Source organism: Vigna umbellata, chromosome 5, assembly GCF_029865625.1.
Source record: "Vigna umbellata cultivar VRB3 chromosome 5, Vumbellata_1.0, whole genome shotgun sequence".
NCBI classification, from domain to species: domain Eukaryota; kingdom Viridiplantae; phylum Streptophyta; class Magnoliopsida; order Fabales; family Fabaceae; genus Vigna; species Vigna umbellata.
Genome location: NC_142169.1, coordinates 48,245,191 through 48,269,563, shown reverse-complemented (window position 1 = coordinate 48,269,563; position 24,373 = coordinate 48,245,191). Strand labels below are relative to the sequence as shown.

General features: G+C 37.4%; 1 pseudogene; it reads right to left on the bottom strand.

The window, feature by feature from the left end:
- Positions 1-9,206: 9,206 nt before the first annotated feature.
- LOC148198504 (uncharacterized) lies at positions 9,207-24,014 on the bottom strand (annotated as a pseudogene).
- Between the last annotated feature and the right edge of the window lie 359 nt (positions 24,015-24,373).

Sequence of the window (24,373 nt, the reverse complement as noted above, 5' to 3'; positions counted from 1 at the left end):
CAAAGGCAAATAAGTCTAAGTCACATGCCAAAACAATCTTTGAGAGAAGCAATGCTAGAAGTGGAAACATGCATCTACACAAAAAATATAAAGTGATAAGAACTCGTAGAGTTTGGGTAGAAAAAGGAACTCTTGTGAAAAATAAAGTGAATGAGGCTTGTTGTTTTTACTGCATGAAATTTGGTCACACCTCAAACAAATGCAACATCAAACATTTTGGTGTTCCAAATGGTAAATATGCATGGGTTAAAATTGTAAAATGATGTATATTATGCATAAACTAACCCAAAGGACCCATAATAAGATTGGGGACCTAAAGTCTTGCTAAAATTTGTTTTGTAGGAACTTACTAAGTCAAAGAAGTCACTGTGGTATCTTGACAGTGGTTGTTCAAGACACATGACCGGTGACAAGAAAAGGTTTATTTCTTTTGAGAAGAAGAAGCAAGGATTTGTGACCTATGGAGATAATAACAAAGGTAGAATCATTGGCACTGGAGACATTGGAGGAGGAAACACATTGACTATAAAGGACGTATTATGCGTTGAAGGTCTCAAACACAATCTCCTAAGCATAAGTCAATTATGTGACAAGGGTCTCAAGGTAACCTTTGAAAGTGATAGATGTACCGTATATTTTAAAAATTCTACTGAAATTGCTTTGCAAGGTGTTAGGCATAATAACATTTACTTGATTGATATTGAACATGCATCTAGTCATAGTATAACATGTTTAGTTGCCAAAGAGGAAAATCCTTGGTTATGGCATAAAAGAGCTGCGCATATTCATATGCAACATTTAAATAAATTGAGTTCAAAAGATCTTGTGATTGGTTTGCCTAAATTAAAATTTGAGAAAGACAAAATATGTTCTGCATGTCAAAAGGGAAAGCAAACCAAATCCTCTTTTTCGTCTAAAAACATGATTTCAACATCAAAACCTTTAGAACTTTTGCATATGGACTTGTTTGGTCCATCTAGAATTAAAAGTTTTGGTGGAAACTACTATGCTCTTGTGATTGTTGATGACTACACTAGATTTACTTGGACATTGTTCTTAACCTTGAAAAGTGAAGCTTTTAAAGCATTCAAATCATTTGCAAAACGTGTTCAAAATGAAAAGGATTTGAAAATCAAAACCTTGAGAAGTGATCACGGTGGTGAGTTTGAAAACGAATCTTTTGACAAGTTTTGTGAAAAACATGGAATTGCTCATAATTTTTCTGCTCCAAGAACTCCCCAACAAAATGGTGTTGTTGAAAGGAAAAATAGGTCATTAGAAGAACTAGCTAGGACTCTTTTAAATGAATCTAATGTGCCAAAATACTTTTGGGCTGATGCAGTTAGTACTGCTTGTTACGTGTTGAACAGAATGATAATTAGGCCTATTCTTAAGCTAACTCCCTATGAACTGTTTAATGGTAGAAAACCAAATGTATCTCATTTGAAAATCTTTGGATGCAAATGTTTTGTTTTGAATAATGGTAAAGATAATCTAGGCAAATTTGATGCTAAATCTGATGAGGCAATCTTCTTAGGATACTCTTTAACTAGCAAAGCATATAGGGTGTTTAATAGAAGAACCCTGAAAATTGAAGAATCAATGCATGTTGTCTTTGATGAAATTGTGGACCTTGAGGTGAACCCTCTTGAGTCAAATAAACCAATTGCAGGTGATGAGGATTATTTGAGGGAAGCTCTTGAAGAGATGTATCTAAATGAAAACTATCCTCCAGAAACTCAAAATGAACATCAAGTAGTTGATCCTAAAAGCTATCAACAACCAAGAGGACTTTCTCTGGACAACATCATCGGAGATATGTTAAAAGGGGTAACTACTAGACACAATCTTAATAATTTCTGCTTAACAGTAGCTTTTGTGTCTCAGGTAGAACCTAAGAACATAAAGGAAGCTCTTCAAGATGATAAATGGTGTGTTGCTATGCAAGAAGAACTCAATCAATTTGTAAGGAATGATGTTTGGGAACTCATTCCTAGACAAGATGATTATCAAATCATTGGAACAAAGTGGGTGTTTAGAAACAAGCTTGATGAAGATGGCAACATCACCAAGAACAAAGCCAGGTTAGTTGCAAAAGGCTACTGCCAAGAGGAAGGTATCGACTATGATGAAACTTACGCCCCAGTAGCCAGGTTAGAAGCAATTAGATTGTTACTTGCGTATGCATCCTTGATGAAGTTTAAATTGTATCAAATGGATGTGAAAAGTGCATTTTTAAATGGTTTCATTAAAGAAGAGGTATACGTTAGTCAACCTCCTGGTTTTGAGGATTTTAAATATCCTAATCATGTTTATAAGTTGAAAAAGGCCTTGTATGGTCTAAAACAGGCACCTAGATCTTGGTATGAAAGACTTAGTACTTTCTTGATTGAAAATGACTTCTCTAGAGGAAAGGTTGATTCAACCTTGTTTATTAAAAAGGTAGAAAAACATATCTTGATTGTTCAAGTATACGTAGATGATATCATTTTTGGGTCTACAAATGATTCATTGTGTGAGGGATTTGCACAAATCATGCAAGGTGAATTTGAAATGTCTATGATGGGTGAGCTTAACTTCTTCTTAGGACTGCAAATAAAGCAAATAGATGGGGGAACTTTTGTCTCCCAAACTAAATATTGTAGAGAAGTGCTTAAGAAGTTTGGTATGGATACTTGTAAAGAGGCCAACACACCTATGGCAACGTCCTGCTATTTAGATAAGGATGAATCTGGTGAAGGAGTAAATGAAACCATGTTTAGAGGAATGATAGGATCCTTACTTTATCTAACTGCTAGTAGACCAGACATTATGCAAAGTGTGTGTGTGTGTGCTAGGTACCAAGCTAATCCTAAAGAATCTCATCTCATTGCTGTCAAACGGATTTTGAAATACCTTAAAGGCACCCCATCTTTTGGACTTTGGTATCCTTCTGATGCTTTACCTAGTTTGATAGGTTATTCTGATGCAGATTATGGTGGCTGTAAGATTGATAGGAAAAGTACTAGTGGAACATGTCATTTTCTGGGCTGTTCTTTAGTGTCTTGGCATTCAAAGAAACAAGCTTGTGTAGCCTTGTCTACCACTGAAGCTGAATACATTGCTGCTGGAAATTGTTGTGCCCAAATTTTATGGATGAAACAACAACTGGAGGATTTTGATATCTTCCTTGATCACATTCCTCTGAAATGTGATAATACTAGTGCTATCAACCTCACTAAGAACCCCATAATGCACTCCAGAACTAAGCACATTGAAATTAGACATCATTTCTTGAGAGACCACATTCAAAAGGGAGATTGCCAAATTGAATACATTGACACTTTACATCAATTGGCTGATATCTTCACTAAAGCACTACCTAAAGATAGATTCTATGAGCTTAGAAGAGAGTTAGGAGTGTTAGATATGTCCTAAATTCAAACTTTATAAAATTTTCTCAATTCTGGTACGATCAGCGCTTTTAATCGATTATCAAAAGATAATAATCGATTATTTCTTAGCTTTGGAAAAACCCCTATTCGCAGATAATCGATTATCACTTATAATAATCGATTATCTTTAGCTTTGGCCAAAACCCCTATTCGCAGATAATCGATTATCACTTACAAATAATCGATTATCCATATTCAAAACCAAAACTGGACTTGTATGCGAAGATAATCGATTATCTTCATACATAATCGATTATTACACAATTTCTGGAAAGTGACTTATGAGCAGATAATCGATTATCACTTAGAATAATCGATTATTACGCGATCTGTTTCAAAAATATAGCCGTTACAGTGAATCCTAACGGCTGGAAACGGTCATAAACGGCTAGATTCTCCATTTTTTCTTATAAATAGCCCCCTATAATCGATTATTACTCACTTCTTTGCACCCAGAAACCTGCTGTACCCACATCAGAACCAAATCTCTCCTCTTTATTCTTTCCTTCCAACGTTTCTTTTGTGCCCACTTCTCTCATGGCTGATTCAAGAAGAACCCGAAGGAGGACTGCTGGTGCTTCTTCCTCTCGCTCCCGCAATGTTCGTCCTGCTTCCATCGAAGGTTGGATTTCAGATGAGGAGCAACATGGTGACTATGTTCATTTCTGGCAAGAACGCCGAATCATGGCGGTAAAGTTCATCCGTCTCGACTTTTATCGTTATTATGGCTTTCAATTTCCAGATTTGTTTCGTGCTCAAGGACTTACTCATCTAGTGGAGCAAAAGGGGTGCATATACCCTGATCTTATCCGTGTCTTCTACTTCAATATGCGTTATCGTGACGGCATCATCACAACAAAGGTAAAAGGTGTCCCTATAATTCTGGATGATGACATATGGACAAATGTTGCACAACTCACACTATGGGATGATGCTGTCAAAGTCCATCTTGGAGTTCCGGACTTCAATCGTCTCCTCGCCTTTCAATCTTTTTTGCGTCATCCTGAACACCAAATCAATCGTCGACAATTGCTTGTGGGTGGATTCAAGGTTGAAGAAAGGATGATTCATTACTTAATTGTATGGATCCTATGTCCTCGTGCCACTAACCATGCTCAATGCTCGGAGCAAGATCTTCTACTACTATATGGGATTCTAAATCACATCCACATTGATTGGCCAGCCCTCATCTCCGACACCATGGTAAAGGCCAAGAAATATTCTTCTTATCATTTTCCATATGCAGTTCTCATCTCTCGAATTTTAGAATACAAAGGTGTAAGTGTGGACGGCGAACTCACTACCTCCATTCAAGCAATTGGCACTGAAATTGGTGAGACAACATTTCGCCAAATGGGTTTTGTTGCTCGTGGCCGTGTGATCATTCACAAGGATGATGATCACCACGAAAATGTCAATGACGATATGGAGGCCCATATGGTTGATCCTGTCCCAGCTGCTACCTCTGCTGATGATGGTCCTTCTCACATGCCTTCAAATTCATCCCTGACTATGGAGGAGCATTTTGCAAACCTGTCTAAACAACTGGAGGATATGCGTCTCTTTCAACAATCTCACTTTGACCAAATATATGAGTGGCAACAAAATCATGAAGAATTTGTGATCGACCAGTTCAATGACCTTGACACTCGCATTGGAAACATTGAAAATCATTTTAATCTCCAACCTCCAGAGAGACCACCAAGTCCTGAATTTTAGATTTAGGATTTTCTGATTAGTGTGCTTTCATGTTTGTTTGTTTTGAATTCCTAGAATGTTTTATCATTTTCATGTCTTGCTTTATGTGCCCTTGTACTCTTTAATGTTTTCCTGAATAAAATGATCTACTGTTTTAGTACTTACACTGTTTAATTGAGGGGAGCTCATATTAAGGGGGAGCATTATCACTCTTTTTGCTTATGATCAAAAAGGGGGAGAAATATGTGCAGTTACTACTAACTCCTACTGTTGTCTCTCAGTTTGTATCTTTTGCAGATAACCCAACATTGCTTTTAAAAAGTGATTTTTGATCATCATCAAAAAGGGGGAGATTGTTACCAATGAAGAGCATTGGTAAATTTGAAGATAAACAATTTTGATGATGCTGAAAGATGATACATTGTTATTGTTGTTTTAAAAGCAATTTGTAGATTATAAATGTATTAGGAAAAGTCTTCAACATGTAATACTTAGAAAAATTCGTATTTTTAGAACTGCTACGCATTTAATCGATTATTAGAAGCTATAATCGATTATCCTGAGCCCTTCTGAAAAACCTCGTTGCTCTGGAATAATCGATTATTACTCCGAATAATCGATTATCACAGTTCTGATGAGAACTGCCAAAAGTCTCTGGAATAATCGATTATTCCTCAGGATAATCGATTATCACTTTTTGAAAACCCTGTAACGGACTCGAATAATCGATTATCACTAACAATAATCGATTATCTGCGGCAGTTATAATTCATCTTTGCAAACTTTAGACCAGTGGGCTATATAGATGAGTTCCAGAACTCTTAGAAAACACACTGAGCTTTTGAGAATACAGTGTTATCTGAGGAAGTTCTAAAAAGCTAGTTCAAGTGCTTTGCCTGGTCTCGTGAATAGGAGAAGCTCGCGTTTCGTGTGTCGATAGTCGAAGCGGTTCTCTTCGAGTTGGCAAGGTGGTCATCTTCCGGTTCGTTCGTCGAAGGAAGGTTTTTTATTTGTTTTTATTCACTCTTATTGTAATTTGTAAAACTGTTTTTAGTGAAAACGTTAATCACTTTTTATAGTGATTAACAACTGGACGTAGATTCTTTTGAATCGAACCAGGATAAAAATTCTGTGTTGAATTTTCTTGCTCTCTATACTCTTTACATTTTACGCATATCAACTGTTTGATAAATTTTCTCTAAGAAAATTGTTTTTCTAAAACGGACTATCAAAACTTGATTTGTGACCGTAACACGCTTTCCGAGTATTTTATTCCGCTGCGCGACTCTATAACGGTACCGATTGTTCCGACACTATGGATTAATGGATATTATATAGATTACTGTATGTTCTATGGATATTGATCAATGATTGCATCTTTCAGATGCACATTATGTAGGTCTGTATGTGCTTGAAAACTGTTTAGCAGGTCTGTTTGTGATTGAAAACTGTTATGCAGGTATGTTATATGTTGTTGGTTTTTCCAGAACACAATTGTCCCTTACATTTCCCTCGAAATTACCGAAGGCTTTTGCCCTTCGGTAAATTCCCACGTTATGCACTTACCGAAGGCCTTTGCCCTTCGGAAATTACCGAGGGCTTTTGTCCTTCGGTAATTACCGAAGGCTACTACCCTTCGGTAATTACCGAAGGCTCCTGGCCTTCGGTAATTACCGAAGGGCAGAAGCCCTCGGTAAATGTTAGCGACAAGGGATTTACCGAGGGCTCTTTGGCCGTCGATAAGCCTTCAGTAATTACCTTCTACCGACGGTTTTTGGCTGTTTCCGAGGGCTTCTGGCCTTCGGTAATGCCCTTCTTTTTTGTAATGTTCCAGCAATGTTAATCACTATCATCTTTGACCGAGTGTTCCAATGAAAAGAAAAATGTGTGCTGGAATAAAATAAATCTGCACTGCAAAGTGCTAAAGCCATTTTTCATTCCATGAGAAATTAAAAAACGTTAGCAAATGAGAAGGTTTTTCTTTCATTGCCATTCTCCGACTCAAGAACTCAAAACCGAGAAAAATATCAAGTGGTGGCTGGGAGCATCTCTAAGGTCGTGAGTTTCTTATATTGAGGGTGGGGTCCACACAATAAATTAAAAACCCTAACCTAAAAGGCACATGTCCTACAAAATGGGTTCTTTTTACAAAATTGCCCCTAAAAGGGTCCAAAACACCTAATTCTAACTAAGGGCTCCTAGAAAACGAAATTACAACTTTAATTAGAATCTAAATGACTAAATGTTAAGTCTTTGAGTGTGTCACGCCATATCCCTATGCTCTAGATGATGTTTCCACAACTTCCCTGCAACCAGAATTGCACTTAGTCAGCTTAGAAAACCCAAATTAGCACAATTACGAATTTCCGACCAAATTAAGCAGAATTCGGAAAACGGGGAAATAACAGACAATTAAACGCAATTCCCTGGTTTATTTAAGTGCAATAAACTAAATATAATTTCAACAAATAACGACTCATCAAAATAGACCACACTTCGTCTTTTGCACTCCTGGGCAAAACCAAGACGAAAACCAAGGAACTACTCAAACATCAGGGAGGTGACACAGACTCGACAGACAGACAACAAAGACTCCAAAAACAGGAACACAGTTGCACAATTCTCACAAAATCTGGACAGTAAAAGGTATAGGCAGAATCCCACACAGAGTCAATGAAAGCAGATACTCAAAGAATCATCCAAACAGTTCAGTACGAGGAAAACAGTCAATCAGTTCAAGAGATGAATCAAAAGCAACAGAGCCTCACAGATGCACCCAATCAGTGTTTCTCTCAAGTGTTTAAGGTAAATCAATGTCACTCAATGCACTCAAGAAAGCAAACACAAATAGACTTGGCAAGCCTCTAATATCAACACTCAAGCACATACGCATGTTCAAATCAAAAGGTATTTTCATGGTTGTAATGGGCCCAAGGACAAGGGAGGATATATCTAGATAAGAAGCTACAAACCATAAGGAACAGAGGAGCAATGGGGAACAAGTGTAAACACATTGAAACACACTCACAACCTCTAATTCCATCCTCTTCTTGACTCCATTATTCACAATTATTCACAATTTTTTTTTCATTTTTTACTGTTTTTCTGATCTTTTTTTTTCATCCTGTCTCTTTTCTTTACTCTATTCAGCACACAATTTCAAGAGACAAGATACACCACATATTTACAAAAACAAAACAAGAAGAGGAACTAACTAGCCAACTCATCATAATCCCCAAGGAGACCACACTTGTTCCCAAAACACTTCCAAAGCTCCAAAATTCCCTAAGGTTAAGGTAATCATGGTTTTTCACTTAGGGCTAGTGTATGAGCTTCAAAACAGAGAAATGAGGAAAGTATAGGCTCAAAAGGGGTTTTCAAAGGATCAGAACAAGGTGAGCTTATTTGGCTAGAGAGGCTCAAGAACAAAATTGCCTTCATCACTTCCAAACATGCATATCAATCAAGAGTTATCAACAAGAGTCAAGCCAAGGCATATGCGCAAGCAATCAAGAGACATATCACACACAAGAAAGAACATAAAGTGGCTCAAATCTCACACAGGGTAATTGTCACAATCAATTCAACCTCTCAAACATCATAATTGATGAAGTGGCTCCAACTAGACTGACAGATTGAATGCAGCGGGAAGTAAAAATCCAGAGATGGCAGCGGAGATGCAGAGTGAAAGTGCAGTGGTATACGTGATGGTAGAGGAGCTGTTTGGAGGGGGATAACTAGCTCAGGTGGCCTTCCACTGGAAGGAAGCTAGATGGAGAAGGAAAGCTCATTGGGATGACTTTTGGGCAGAGTTTTAGGTGCTGGAAAATGCATCAGCAGATTAAAATTCAATATTCTCAAAAGTATCTTCACAAGGGTGGCTATCATGAATTTATATGTGATCCATGGAGCTGCAACGAGTAAGAAAGGGAATGACCCATGTGTAAAATGTGAAAGATTTATGAAAAATGTGCTTAAAACTAAAGCAGCACGTGAGCTAATGGTGTTGAGGGGCGGAGGTGCTGCTGTGGTGTGCTTAGCAAAGAGTGGTGGTGCAGCTAGCAACTTTGACCATCAACTGGACAGTTTTACCCCTTCTCTTGTTGTCTTCAAATTCCACTTAAATTGAAGGAAAAGAACGTGCCCTGTTGTGTCCATATCTTCAAGCTCTTCTTGAATTCTTCTAGCCATACTTCTAGTAATGGGTCCCTGCCTTAAGTCATCATCTCCTTCCCCTTGAAGAGGATTTGTCCTCAAATCTATTGGTTTGTCTTTGTGAGGACTTATTTTTGTAGAATCCATCAAAGTTCCTCCCGGATCAAATATGAATCTGCCATAATCATCAAAGAAGGTTTCCTAGTTTTGAAAATTTCAATTTCGATACAATAAAGAAACCTTACTTCTTTTGAAATTTTATTTTTGTCTGGAGTTAATTGTAACCACAAAGGTAACAATAACTCAAGTGAATTGCCACATTTTTCAAGTTGTAACATTGTTAAAGATGGAGTGAGAAATTCTTGGAAAGAAAAGTAGAATTTTGAAAACTTAAGGATAGCTGAAAGAAAATTAAAGGATAGAAAACCTCCCCTTAAGAGTCTTGGTTCTATGAGGAGTGTGGATAGAGGTTCTATTTTCCCTTCTTTTCTTCTTTTCTCTTCTCTTTGCTCTTGCTCTCGTTTTTCTTGTTCTCTTTTCTCTTCTTCTTTTCTTTCCTCTTCCTCTCTTTTTCTTCTCTTTATTTCTTCTTTTTCTTGCTCCTTATTGAGCTTCATTTGTGTTTGATCTTTGGCCACCTGGGTAGGTGACAGAGGATGAAGCACAAATTTCTTATCATTTTTGTGAAAAGTTATGGTATTGGTGCGACCATGGTGTGTAGTGTCATTATCAAATTGCCATGGTCTTCCTAATAGGACATGGCAAACTTCCATAGGAACTATATCACAAATAACATCATCTTTGAAGTTTCCTATGGAAATTGCTAATTTAACTTGATTCTTGACTGTTATATCCCCATCTTCATTTAGCTAATGAAGTTTGTAAGGTTTTGGATGGGGTATCACAGTAAGATTCAGTTTTTCAACTAGCCTTGTGCTACAACAGTTACAGCAAGATCCGCTATCAATAATGAGAGAACAATATTTTTCTGCAATTTGACATCTTGTGTGAAAGATGTTCTCTCTTTGTGATAAGTGTTCTGGACTTGGTTGACTATTAAGCACCCTTCTCACCATGAGAAGTGGACCCTCACAAGGATATACTTTCTCTTCATTACCTCTTTCTTGCTCATTCTCACTTTCACTAGGGGTTTCACTTTCACTGCTATATGTGTCACTACCTCTTAAAATGATTGTTCTTCTGGTAGGACATTGAGCAGCTATGTGACCCCTACCCAAACATTTAAAACACTTGATTCGAAGGAGGTGGTCATCCTTTGTGAAGATTCAAAGGAGGTGTAAGTTCATCTCTTGTGGTTTCAAGAGAGGTGGTAATTTCTAAACTGTTACAAATTGTTTTTCTGTGTGACTAATATTTGTAACTGTTTTGTGATAGTGAAAAAGGTTTATCTTGTTTGAGATAAGCGACTAGACGTAGGATCCTAGTGATCTGAACCAGGATAAAATCACCTGTGCAATTTTTCTCTTTCCCTTACTCTGTTATTTACATTCAATTATCTGCTTAGTAAGAAAGAATTGAGAGAAAAATATTAAAAAGGCATAATAAGAGAATATAACCAATTCACCCCCCCTCTTGGTTTGTTACCACGCTAATAATTCCGCTGCAGCGATTCTAACAATTGGTATCAGAGCTTGCTTTGATAGTCATTCAAATGGCAGGATCACATCAAACCTTTGCAGAGGGTGCTTCAATCAATAGACCCCCACTATTCATAGGTGAGAACTATGTGATGAGAGGGTCGCACCTCTCACAAAAGTTGTGCATAAAAGAATGCAGTATAGTGCTAGGACATGACTCCTAGGTCGTCTCTCAAGGACCAAATTTGGTTCAAGTCTCAGGTCAAACACGCAGTGGGGGGGGGGGTTTGTGAAAAGTTTGTGAATGCGGATGAACTAAATTAAAACTTGAAAATCGAACACAACCGAATATAATTGAAAACACTAAAATAAATGAACAAAGCATGAAGAACGAACGATCCTACAGATGACCGAACGGTTTCTAAACTTGGAAATGCAAGAAGATAAAGAAGTCGAACAAAACAGAATAGACAGCATAGTGAGTGGAAGCAATAAACCGAACATGATATTCAACATTAAAGTGAAAAGTGCTCGAACCAAATTAAAATGCAACATTGAGTTTAAAAGTGAAAGGCAAAAAAAAAAAAAGGCAAATCCATCACATATAATATAAAAGTAACTTTTGTTCAAGTGTGAAGACAATAAAAATAAAACCTATTGGACTTTATCTTGACCGTGTGCCAGCTTCCAGCAAAATGAATCAGCCCTCCTTTTGAATCACCATGCAGCACTTCATCCAAACCGTGACACCAATTCCATTTTTCCAATTAAAAATGAAAACCGAGAGTTGCTGGACGGGACACCACTTAAAAGAAATGCAACTAATAAGCTAATAAATGAAAGAAACGTGAATCAATTGAAGCGGGAATAAAGCTTGGAAGAAAATTACATTTCACTTTTTTTTTAATGCAATGAGTCAGCAAATTTAAGCACCGTGCAACTGGAATAAATTAGAAAAATGCTTGAGCTAAACAATTAATATAATAGAGAAATGATGCAGAAATTGCAAAGCTGAATACGGCAACTACAAAACAAAGTTGACTGCAAAGCATAAAATGTTGGACGTGGCCTCTCCCTAGGCTGGACATCACTCCACACATCTCCAAATAAAATCAGCGCTGGCTAAAATAAGAAATCACCTTCATTTCTAATAAAATAAAATGCATTCCAGGACTTAAACCTTGCTGAAATAAATTGTGTGCATCACCCAAAATCCATCACCGTGTGAGCCTTTTCTCCAAGCAAAAATAAGACAATAAACCAAAAGGGTGTAGCAGCGTTCAAAGCAAAAACAAGAAAAATGAGTGTCGGCTGTATTTCCCTAAACCAAAAAAAAATATAAGCTCCCCCAAGATGTCACCGTACAGCCTTCCAAGTGTAGATCAAGTAGCGTGCGTGGTGCTCCCTTGTTGTGACAGCACCTTCTTCCAGCACCATTCTTTTCTTCAACCGTAGCCCTCCATCTCTTTGGCTGTCTCCTTTTCTTTCGTGTCCAACCCAGTCATTTAAACATCAATCAACAGTTTACATAAAAACCAAATGAAAAAGGTAATGAGATTCAGCAGAAGAAAAATAAAAACTTCAGCTCTTCTTTTCATCCCATAGAATCTAACGCTCAAAACACCAAAGACCAAAATGAGCTGCAGCTGCTCCTACACCATCCAGCCAGCTCCTTCCCGTGAACTCCATTCCTCTCCGTATCCTCCCTCCAGCTCTCTCTCACTCACTGCCCTCTTGAACCAGCACCACTGCTGCATCCAGCTCAACGTGCAGCACCTCCTACACCATCCAGCTCAACCATTCTCCATCCCGTAACCTTTTCTTTTCTCCAGTTCCATTTTCTTCCTTACCCTACACTACTCTCTGGAACTTAAGTGTTGGACTCTGCTCTTTCATTCTCGGACAATCCAGCGTGGACGCTACTGGATGTGTTTTTTTATTTCTTCACGCACCACCCCCTTTTTGCTGCTTCAACCAACGTGCTCCTTGCCTTGCTACTTGACCTACGTGGATTCTCTGCTGCTGCGTGAAGGATGGACCGCGTGGTGCTCCAATTGCTGGATGTGTGATGAAGCCCGTGAGCTGCCAATTTTGCTATTAAAATTAGAAACAAAGTATTCCTCTCCAAAAGGTGCTAGACGTGGCAGCTTTATGCTCTTCATTAATCATGCTTCCAAGTGGTGGTCCCAACTTTGATTCCAAAATATGTGAGGTTTTGGTGTGTGTGCCAACGTGAGTTGTCCATGGGGCCATGCTATTATTTTCCAATCAATTTTGAGACAGCCGTGAAAACTCCACATGATACCAATTCCAATTTTAAAATCCAAAAGCCTTCCATGTGGGCCGTGATCATGTGGCTGTTTTTCTTTTTCTTTGCTATTCAATAAAGCCAAGCTGTTGTATGCCTTGTTTAAGAGTGTTGGGAGGTTTTAGCATTGTCCAATGATCAATTCCAGCCACCACAATTACTAAACAGCAAGCAAACAATGCAAACAGATTAGAAATCACTCAAACAGTAATCACTGGACTGACATATGAGAGTAAAATAAATACTGGGAACAGCACAGAACGAATTTGAACAAAGTAAAAACTATACGTTAAAATAGACATCCAGACGAAACTATGAAAAAAAATTGCATGGAAAACGGATAAGAATTGAACTCAAACGAAGACACACAAGTTGACACAACATTCACGCGGCAGCCAGCGAAAATAAAAATGGCTAAGATGCATTGGCTCAATTGCCATTTCTCATTTAGCTTTCAAATGTCCCAAAAAGTTATCCAAAATTTTCCCGTAATTAATAATGCAAAATAATAAGCTCAGATAATTCAAATTAGTTAAAATAAGAATTTCCGATCAAATTAAGCACAATTAGGAAAAACAGGAAAATACCGGACGTTTAAGCATAATTCCCCGACTAATTCTAGCACATTAAACTAAGTGAAGTGAGGAAAATATTGGTTCATCAAAATAGACCACACTTAGTCTTTTGCACTCCTGGGCAAAATCAAGACGCAAATCAAGGAATAGTTCAAAGGACTTTTAAGAAGGTGACACAACGTCGACACACAGAAAATAAAGACTCACAAGGAAACAAACAGAATTACACATTCCTCAAGAAATCTGGACAAAGAAAAGAGGTAGACAATATCCAACTCAGAATCAGAGAAAGCAGATACTCATGAAATTATCCAAGCAATTCAAATCATGACAAAATGATCAATCAGCTCAAAAGGTGAATCAAAAGTAACAAAACCTCACAGATGCACTATCAGTGTTTCTCTCAAGTGTTTAAGGTAAATCAATGTCACTCAATGCACTCAAGAAAGCAATCACAAATAGACTTGGCAAGCCTCTAATATCAACACTCAAGCACATACGCATGTTCAAATCAAAAGATCTTTTCATGGTTGTAATGGGGCCAAGGACATGGGAGGATAACATATGGATGAGAAGCTATAAACCAAAAGAAATAGAGGAGCAATGGGGAACAAGTGTAAACACATTCAAACACACCCACAACCTCTAATTCAATCCTCTTCTTGACTCCATTATTCACAAATTTTTTTTTTCTCATTTTTTTGCACTTTTTTTTTCATCCTATCTCTTTTCTTTTCTCTCTTTAGCACACAACTATAAGAGACAAGATATAAATCATATTTCTAAAAACAAAACAAGAAGAGGAACCAACTAGCCAATTTATCAGAATCCCCAGGGAGACCACACTTGTTCCCAAGACACTTCCAAAGCTCCAAAATTCCCTAAGGTTAAGGTAATCATGGTTTTTCACTTAGGGCTAGTGTATGAGCTTCAAAACAAAGAAATGAGGAAAGTATAGGCTCAACAAGGGTTTTCAAAGAATCAGAACAAGGTAAACTTATTTGGCTAGAGAGGCTCAAAAACAAAACTGCCTTTATCACTTCCAAACATGCATATCAATCAAGAATTATCAACAAGAGTCAAGCCAAGGCATATGTGCAAGCAATCAAGAGACATATCACACACAAGAAAGAACATAAAGTGGCTCAAATTCTCACACAGGGCATTTGTGTCACAATCAATTCAACTCTCAAACATCATGATCATCTTCCAAGCAAAGAAAAGCAAGGATTTCAAACAAATCAGAGTATCAATGAAGTGAAAGACACATCTACAACCTAAACAAAGTCCAGAAATCAAGAGAAACATGTAAAACTGTACACAAGACACGACAAAAATAACCTAGAAAAGAAAAAATTTAACCAAGAAAACAAAAACTAACGAAGAAAATTAAAAATCTCCCCCAATAAATAGACCACACTTAAACTACACAGTGTCCTCAATGTGTCATAAGCATAAGATCAGAAATCATAACAGTCAACAGATCATGGACAAGTGCAATAAAAGTAGGGAAAGGGGGAGAAGAGAGAAAGAAAACTCCCCTGATCATGGTGGCAGTTGCCAATTTTGGACTTTCAGGGAGATGTTTTCCGCCATAGTATCGAGCAAGGAGGTTTTGAGGACGAACTGCTTCATCCTCCAAATCTGATCTAGCAGTGAAATGTTTTCCACAGCTGGATCTATGCACTGATTGTTGATGAGCGGGTTCAGCTGGTGCTTATTGATCTTGAAGCTTTTGTTAGTGTGAGCACCTTTGTTGTCCACTGTGGGTGTTTGTTGATCAAATTCATTTGTACCTCCTGCAATAGGGTTAGTGCAATGTGGCTCTACAGAAATTTCATGCAGGGGTAGAACACCCAATCCCAGTGTAACAGGCTGAACCTCAGATACATCCTTAGAACATGAATCAATCCCCAAATTAAAAGTAATATCAATAACAGACTTAGATTCATGTTCAGTGCATTGAGAATAAACATCTGGATGTGATATCAAAAAGTGGTTCTCATCATGCACAGAGGGAGAATTAAAAACATGTTCAACAACAATATGATCATCAACATACCTCTCAACAGCATAATTATGAACGACATAATCATGAACATAATCATCACTGACATAATCATACTGAGGTATACTTACCTCCTCTTCCTTGAAGATTGGTAGAGTGTGGGAAGATGAAAGTGATCTACCTGGCTCAGAATTACTGCTTATTTCTGCCTGCTCCTCAAAATAATCATCAGTCTCCTTAGGTGCAAGGGTAGGGACATAGGATGATGGGAAAGTAGATGGCATAGTAGTAACCTCATGACTCTTCTCCCCATCTTATATGTTGATGCCACTATCATCATCATCTGGAATCTGAACAGTCTGAAATGGTAACTCTGAATCTTGATACTGTTCCTCAGTGAGTTGAGTGGCCATCTGCCCTATCTGATCAGTCATACTCTGAATGGCAGCTCCTATTTCTTGTTGGAACTGCATGTTCTCTTGCTGAAACTGAAGGTTCTGCATGGTCATCTGCTCCAACAACTCCTGCAATGTAGGCTCAGAAGTAGAAGGCTGAGGAGCTATTTGGGCAGGAGCATCATATTGCTGACTCTGATATTGCTGGACTGGAGGAGGCATGAAAGTACTCTGCAATGGTGGTTCTTGATATTGATGCTGTGGAGCATTATACCATCCCAAAGTAGGGTCATTCCATCCAAGACCGTTGCTGTAAGCATATTGCACAAGGGAAAATTTGCTCAGAAACTGATGCTCAAGATATCCCCAATCGGTAACGGATCTCAGAGGAAGAGAGTCTTTCCAATCCTTAGCTGCTCCTTGTAATGAATGCGGAAATGCGCTCAAGAAAATGTAATCAAAAGGGACATCTGGAGGCTTCATTGAAGAGCACATGATGTGGAGCTCCTCCAAATGTCTGTGTGGGCATTCTCCTGCAAAACCATGAAACTTAGGCAGCAAATGTATCAGTCCAGGGGTGAGATCGCAATGAAGATCATCCTCCTTAAGTGAAACCGGCTCACAAAGAGCACTCTCAGAAATTAGAGGATGAGTCGTATTGTTCTCAACATAGAAATCAGCAGAATATGAATTACAATCAGAGTAACATGCAGAAGGAGAATCATAATCAGAGGTACTAGCAAAACAAGCAGTGTTCATGAAATCAAAATAGGTAGACATGGAAAAAGAAGAATACTAAAAATCACGAAACAAATAAAACACAACACAATTGAACATGCGACACGTACACACAAAACAAAACATCACATCACATCACATCACAACACAAGACAAAACACAACACACACAAACACAACAAAAACCTAAGACCGAACCATTGGTCCCCGGCAACGGCGCCATTTTGATGAGAGGGTCGCACCTCTCACAAAAGTTGTGCATAAAAGAATGCAGTATAGTGCTAGGACATGACTCCTAGGTCGTCTCTCAAGGACCAAATTTGGTTCAAGTCTCAGGTCAAACACGCAGTGGGGGGGGTTTGTGAAAAGTTTGTGAATGCGGATGAACTAAATTAAAACTTGAAAATCGAACACAACCGAATATAATTGAAAACAGTAAAATAAATGAACAAAGCATGAAGAACGAACGATCCTACAGATGACCGAACGGTTTCTAAACTTGGAAATGCAAGAAGATAAAGAAGTCGAACAAAACAGAATAGACAACATAGTGAGTGGAAGCAATAAACCGAACATGATATTCAACATTAAAGTGAAAAGTGCTTGAACCAAATTAAAATGCAACGTTGAGTTTAAAAGTGAAAGGCAAAAAAAAAAAGGCAAATCCATCACATATAATATAAAAGTAACTTTTGTTGAAGTGTGAATACAATAAAAATAAAACCTATTGGACTTTATCTTGACCGTGTGCCAGCTTCCAGCAAAATGAATCAGCCCTCCTTTTGAATCACCATGCAGCACTTCATCCAAACCGTGACACCAATTCCATTTTTCCAATTAAAAATGAAAACCGAGAGTTGCTGGACGGGACACCACTTAAAAGAAATGCAACTAATAAGCTAATAAATGAAAGAAACGTGAATCAATTGAAGCGGGAATAAAGCTTGGAAGAAAATTACATTTCACTTTTTTTAATGCAATGAGTCAGCAAATTTAAGCACCGTGCAACTGGAATAAATTAGAAAAATGCTTGAGCTAAACAATTAATATAATAGAGAAATGATGCAGAAATTGCAAAGCTGAATACGGCAACTACAAAACAAAGTTGACTGCAAAGCATAAAATGTTGGACGTGGCCTCTCCCTAGGCTGGACATCACTCCACACATCTCCAAATAAAATCAGCGCTGGCTAAAATAAGAAATCACCTTCATTTCTAATAAAATAAAATGCATTCCAGGACTTAAACCTTGCTGAAATAAATTGTGTGCATCACCCAAAATCCATCACCGTGTGAGCCTTTTCTCCAAGCAAAAATAAGACAATAAACCAAAAGGGTGTAGCAGCGTTCAAAGCAAAAACAAGAAAAATGAGTGTCGGCTGTATTTCCCTAAACCAAAAAAAATATAAGCTCCCCCAAGATGTCACCGTACAGCCTTCCAAGTGCAGATCAAGTAGCGTGCGTGGTGCTCCCTTGTTGTGACAGCACCTTCTTCCAGCACCATTCTTTTCTTCAACCGTAGCCCTCCATCTCTTTGGCTGTCTCCTTTTCTTTCGTGTCCAACCCAGTCATTTAAACATCAATCAACAGTTTACATAAAAACCAAATGAAAAAGGTAATGAGATTCAGCAGAAGAAAAATAAAAACTTCAGCTCTTCTTTTCATCCCATAGAATCTAACGCTCAAAACACCAAAGACCAAAATGAGCTGCAGCTGCTCCTACACCATCCAGCCAGCTCCTTCCCGTGAACTCCATTCCTCTCCGTATCCTCCCTCCAGCTCTCTCTCACTCACTGCCCTCTTGAACCAGCACCACTGCTGCATCCAGCTCAACGTGCAGCACCTCCTACACCATCCAGCTCAACCATTCTCCATCCCGTAACCTTTTCTTTTCTCCAGTTCCATTTTCTTCCTTACCCTACACTACTCTCTGGAACTTAAGTGCTGGACTCTGCTCTTTCATTCTCGGACAATCCAGCGTGGACGCTACTGGATGTGTTTTTTTATTTCTTCACGCACCACCCCCTTTTTGCTGCTTCAACCAACGTGCTCCTTGCCTTGCTACTTGACCTACGTGGATTCTCTGCTGCTGCGTGAAGGATGGACCGCGTGGTGCTCCAATTGCTGGATGTGTGATGAAGCCCGTGAGCTGCCAATTTTGCTATTAAAATTAGAAACAAAGTATTCCTCTCCAAAAGGTGCTAGACGTGGCAGCTTTATGCTCTTCATTAATCATGCTTCCAAGTGGTGGTCCCAACTTTGATTCCAAAATATGTGAGGTTTTGGTGTGTGTGCCAACGTGAGTTGTCCATGGGGCCATGCTATTATTTTCCAATCAATTTTGAGACAGCCGTGAAAACTCCACATGATACCAATTCCAATTTTAAAATCCAAAAGCCTTCCATGTGGGCCGTGATCATGTGGCTGTTTTTCTTTTTCTTTGCTATTCAATAAAGCCAAGCTGTTGTATGCCTTGTTTAAGAGTGTTGGGAGGTTTTAGCATTGTCCAATGATCAATTCCAGCCACCACAATTACTAAACAGCAAGCAAACAATGCAAACAGATTAGAAATCACTCAAACAGTAATCACTGGACTGACATATGAGAGTAAAATAAATACTGGGAACAGCACAGAACGAATTTGAACAAAGTAAAAACTATACGTTAAAATAGACATCCAGACGAAACTATGAAAAAAAATTGCATGGAAAACGGATAAGAATTGAACTCAAACGAAGACACACAAGTTGACACAACATTCACGCGACAGCCAGCGAAAATAAAAATGGCTAAGATGCATTGGCTCAATTGCCATTTCTCATTTAGCTTTCAAATGTCCCAAAAAGTTATCCAAAATTTTCCCGTAATTAATAATGCAAAATAATAAGCTCAGATAATTCAAATTAGTTAAAATAAGAATTTCCGATCAAATTAAGCACAATTAGGAAAAACAGGAAAATACCGGACGTTTAAGCATAATTCCCCGACTAATTCTAGCACATTAAACTAAGTGAAGTGAGGAAAATATTGGTTCATCACTATGCATTCTGGAAGGTAAGAATGCAAATATTTATTGAATCTATTGATTGTGAAATTTGGGATGTTATTGCATCTGGTTCTTCTGTTCCTACTAACAATATACAGGAAACAAAGCCCCGTGGTCAATGGACCATTGAAGAAAAGAAAAGAATTCAGAATGATGTAAAAGCTCGGAATATTATTGCATCAGCATTGACTGTTGATGAGTTCTACAGGGTTTCTGTCTGCAAAACTGCTCAAGAAATGTGGGACGTGCTTAGAGTGACACATGAAGGAATGGATGACGTAAAGAGGGCAAGAAAGAACTCCCTAATTCAAGAGTATGAAATGTTCCGGATGAAGCAAGGAGAAACAATTTCTGACGTTCAAAAACGCTTCACCAACATTGTCAATCATCTCATTGGACTAGGTAAGTCATTTGATACTGATGAATTAAACATTAAAATCTTGAAGTCTTTAGACAGGTCGTGGCAACCTAAGGTGACTGCAATCTCGGAGTCACAAAATCTCAACACCATGACTATGGCGGCACTTTTTGGAAAGTTGAGGGAACATGAACTTGACCTCGGAAGACTAGATGAAGAAGAAGCAAAAGCAAAAACCAAGAAAAAGTCTAGCCTTGAAATCTGAGGTAGAAAGGAGCAAGAGCAAAATGGAAGATGAAGATTCAGAAGATGAAGAAAATTTGAGACTCATGATAAAAAGGCTCAACAGGTTCATGAAATCAAAAGACAAAGGAAGATTAAAATTCGAAAAGAAAGAAAATCAAGGATCTTCCTCACACTATAAATGTTATGGTTGCGGAGAAATGGGGCACTTAAAAGCGGACTGCCCAAATCAAAAAAAGAATGAAGAAATAAAGGAAAAGAAAAACTTCAAGAAAAAGAAAGCCTACATCGCATGGGACGATGACAACGAAACAATTTTCGATTTGAGCGAATCTGATGAAGAAGCAAACATTTGTTTAGTGGTGAACGACGACGCTGGAAGCCAAGTAAGTACATCTAGCGATTCTGATAATTATAGTCAAATTAGTGAAGATGAATTGCATGAAACTTATGCTGCTTTAATAGTAGAATCTGAAAAATTAGATAAAGCTCATAAGAAATTGAAAAAGGATTTCAAAAATTTAAAATTAAATTTTGAAAATATTTCTGAAGAAAATAAAAATTTGAAATCAGACTTTGAAAATATTCTTGAAGAAAATAAAAATTTAAAATTAAATTTTGAAAATATTTTTGAAGAAAATAAAGATTTGAAAAATAAAGTTTTATTTTTTGAAAAGGGTAAATTTACTAGTAGTGATGAATGTGCTTCTTGTGAAAATTTTAAGAAACTACTAGAACACACAACCTTAGGAGAATGTAGTAAAAATAACGAAAATAAGGTTGTTAAAAATAAGTATGTTCCTAAAATTAAAAATAAACATAATAATAGAACCCGTAAAACATGGGTAGAAAAAGGAACAACTTATAGGAACACAAACTTTGTATCATGCTTTTATTGTATGAAAAAGGGTCATACTTCAAATAAATGTAAAATTAAGCATTATGGTGTTCCAAGTGGTAGATATGTTTGGGTTGTAAAATGATTTCTTTTTTCTAAATCTAACCCAAAGGACCCATACAAGTAGTTGGGTACCTATTGTTTAATATTTAGAATTTCTTTAAAACAAAATTTAAGAAAATTTTATTCCAAGGCCGATGAAACTATTTTTTTGGATATCTTCTAATATACAAAGCATATATAGTTTTCAATCGGAAAACATTTGAAATAGAAGAATGTGTGCATGTTGTCTTTGATGAAATTGTAGACCTTGAGGCAAAACCTCTTGAGTCAGTTGAATTAGATGCAGGCAATGATGAAGATTTGTAGAAGACAACAAATGAAACGAAGAATGATGACAATCCTCAAGATGAAGATCTAAACAAAATATGGAAACAACCTAGAGGATTATCATTACGAAGTTGGAGGCATATCTACAGGGGTAAACATTAGAAGAGATCTAGGAATTTTTTAGAAATATCTTAGGATTGCATTTTTTTAAAATTTCTATCTTATATAGTTCAATATATGATTAAACAATGTTTTATAAGTTCTTTATCCTAAAAATATTTGCTTTATATATCCTTTTGTGCATGTTTGAATGAATCTTTAAATTTAAAATATTTTTAGCTCATATGCATACTTGCTTTTATTAAGGGGGAGTATTATCTTAGGAGGAGAACATCAAACACAACTTTTTAATTATGATCAAAAAGGGGGAGAAAATGTTTAAAGCTTATTTGCCTATTTGTGCTATTTGTGCTATTTGTGCTTATTCACTAATGCACTTTCTCTTCCGTAAGTTGTGTTTTATCCAGATTATTACTAAAAGCTTTAAATCAAAGGAGTTTTTGATCATCATCAAAAAGGGGGAGAATGTTAGCAAAATGATGAAGATGAAGTTTTGATGATGTCCAAATCAAGTCAAGAGAAATCAAGATTCAAGATGTTATGAAGACTTGTATTGCTATGGAAAGCTTTTGTAATAATTGTAGTTTAGTGTCTAGGACTTAGATTTTTAGTAGTTTTGATTCCATGTAATTTTATATTATATATTATATATTTTATGTCCTGAGTCAAATCGCACTGTATTAATCGATTAAAACAAGTATTAATCGATTAAAACAGAGGCTGGCCCTGAAAACCCAAGTGCCACTAGAATAATCGATTAAAGTGTATAATAATCGATTAGCTAATCGATTAATCTTGAGAATAATCGATTAACACTGACCGTTGGGGTTTTCAGATTTGAAAAACTAGCCGTTGTACTCATTTTAATCGATTAATACTTATGTTAATCGATTAAATGCGTTAGATGGCCTGTTTTCGAAGAATGGAAGGGTATTAGGCTGAGTCTATAAAATGGCTCACTCTTTATCTCAAAAATAACTCTTCCCTTGTGCAAAAGATCTCTGAACTCTTTGAGAACTCTGTGAGATTGTTGAAGCTAAGGAAACTCTTGTCTGCAAGTCCTGAAGTGGTACTGTGGTGACAGAGGAATAGCTTGTTCATCCTTGGTGTGTCTGAGGAAGTGTCTAGAAGAGGATCATCCTTCGTGAAGCATTCGAAGGAGGTGGTCATCCTTTGTGAAGATTCAAAGGAGGTGTAAGTTCATCTCTTGTGGTTTCAAGAGAGGTGGTAATTTCTAAACTGTTACAAATTGTTTTTCTGTGTGACTAATATTTGTAACTGTTTTGTGATAGTGAAAAAGGTTTATCTTGTTTGAGATAAGCGACTGGACGTAGGATCCTAGTGATCTGAACCAGGATAAAATCACCTGTGCAATTTTTCTCTTTCCCTTACTCTGTTATTTACATTCAATTATCTGCTTAGTAAGAAAGAATTGAGAGAAAAATATTAAAAAGGCATAATAAGAGAATATAACCAATTCACCCCCCCTCTTGGTTTGTTACCACGCTAATAATTCCGCTACAGCGATTCTAACACTCACTAGTGCGAGTATGTGAAGAGGATTCCTGTTTGGGTTTTTCAACTATATTGGCTAGAGGTTTGAGGGGTTCTTTTTCTTTTACAATCTTCTGTTCAAAGGGGGATTGAAATCTTTTAACAGAAGCTTTTCTCAAATTTTGTTGTTCTACCTTTATACACATTTGAACAAGATCATTCAAATCTCTATAAGGTAGTAGTTCAACCCTATCCCTGATATCAAGATTCAACCCACTCAAAAATCTGGCCAAGGTAGTTTCCTCGCTTTCTGTGATTCCTGCCCTCATCATGTATAGCTCCATCTTTTGTCTGTATTCTTCAACAGACATAGACTGTTGTTGTAATCTTTGGAGCTTATCCATGAGTTCTCTTTTGTAGTAGGAGGGTATGTGCCTTTTCCGAAGGGCATTTGTAAGCTCATTCCAATATTTTATTGGAGGAAGTCGCTGTCTTAGTCTCTCTTGGACTGTAGTAGTCCACCAGTACATTGCATACCCTTGAAAACTTAGGGTAGCAAGAGAGAATTTTCTTTCTTCTCCTACTTGATGGCAAGCAAAAATTTGCTCTACCTTCATTTCCCAATCTAGGTAAGCCTCAACATTATCTTTTCCATGAAAATGAGGCAATACCACATTAACTTCCTTAGGAGGAGGAGGATTTTCAAATTCCCTCCTGTGTCTTCTTGATGAAGAGGGTTGATGATAATATTCTCCTACTCTTAAGGCCTCTTTTTCATATTGGGACTCTCCACTATAACTTCTCTCCCTATTTTGAATTTGTTCCTCTCTCAAAAGTTTCAACTCATTTTCAACCATGGCACTATGTAGCTCTCTTTGGACTTTTTCTTGACTTATTTTTCTCTCAATCTCATTGAGTTGATTGACTAGAGTTTGGAATGAAAATTGATCTTTGGGAGGTTCACTAATTCTAGGGG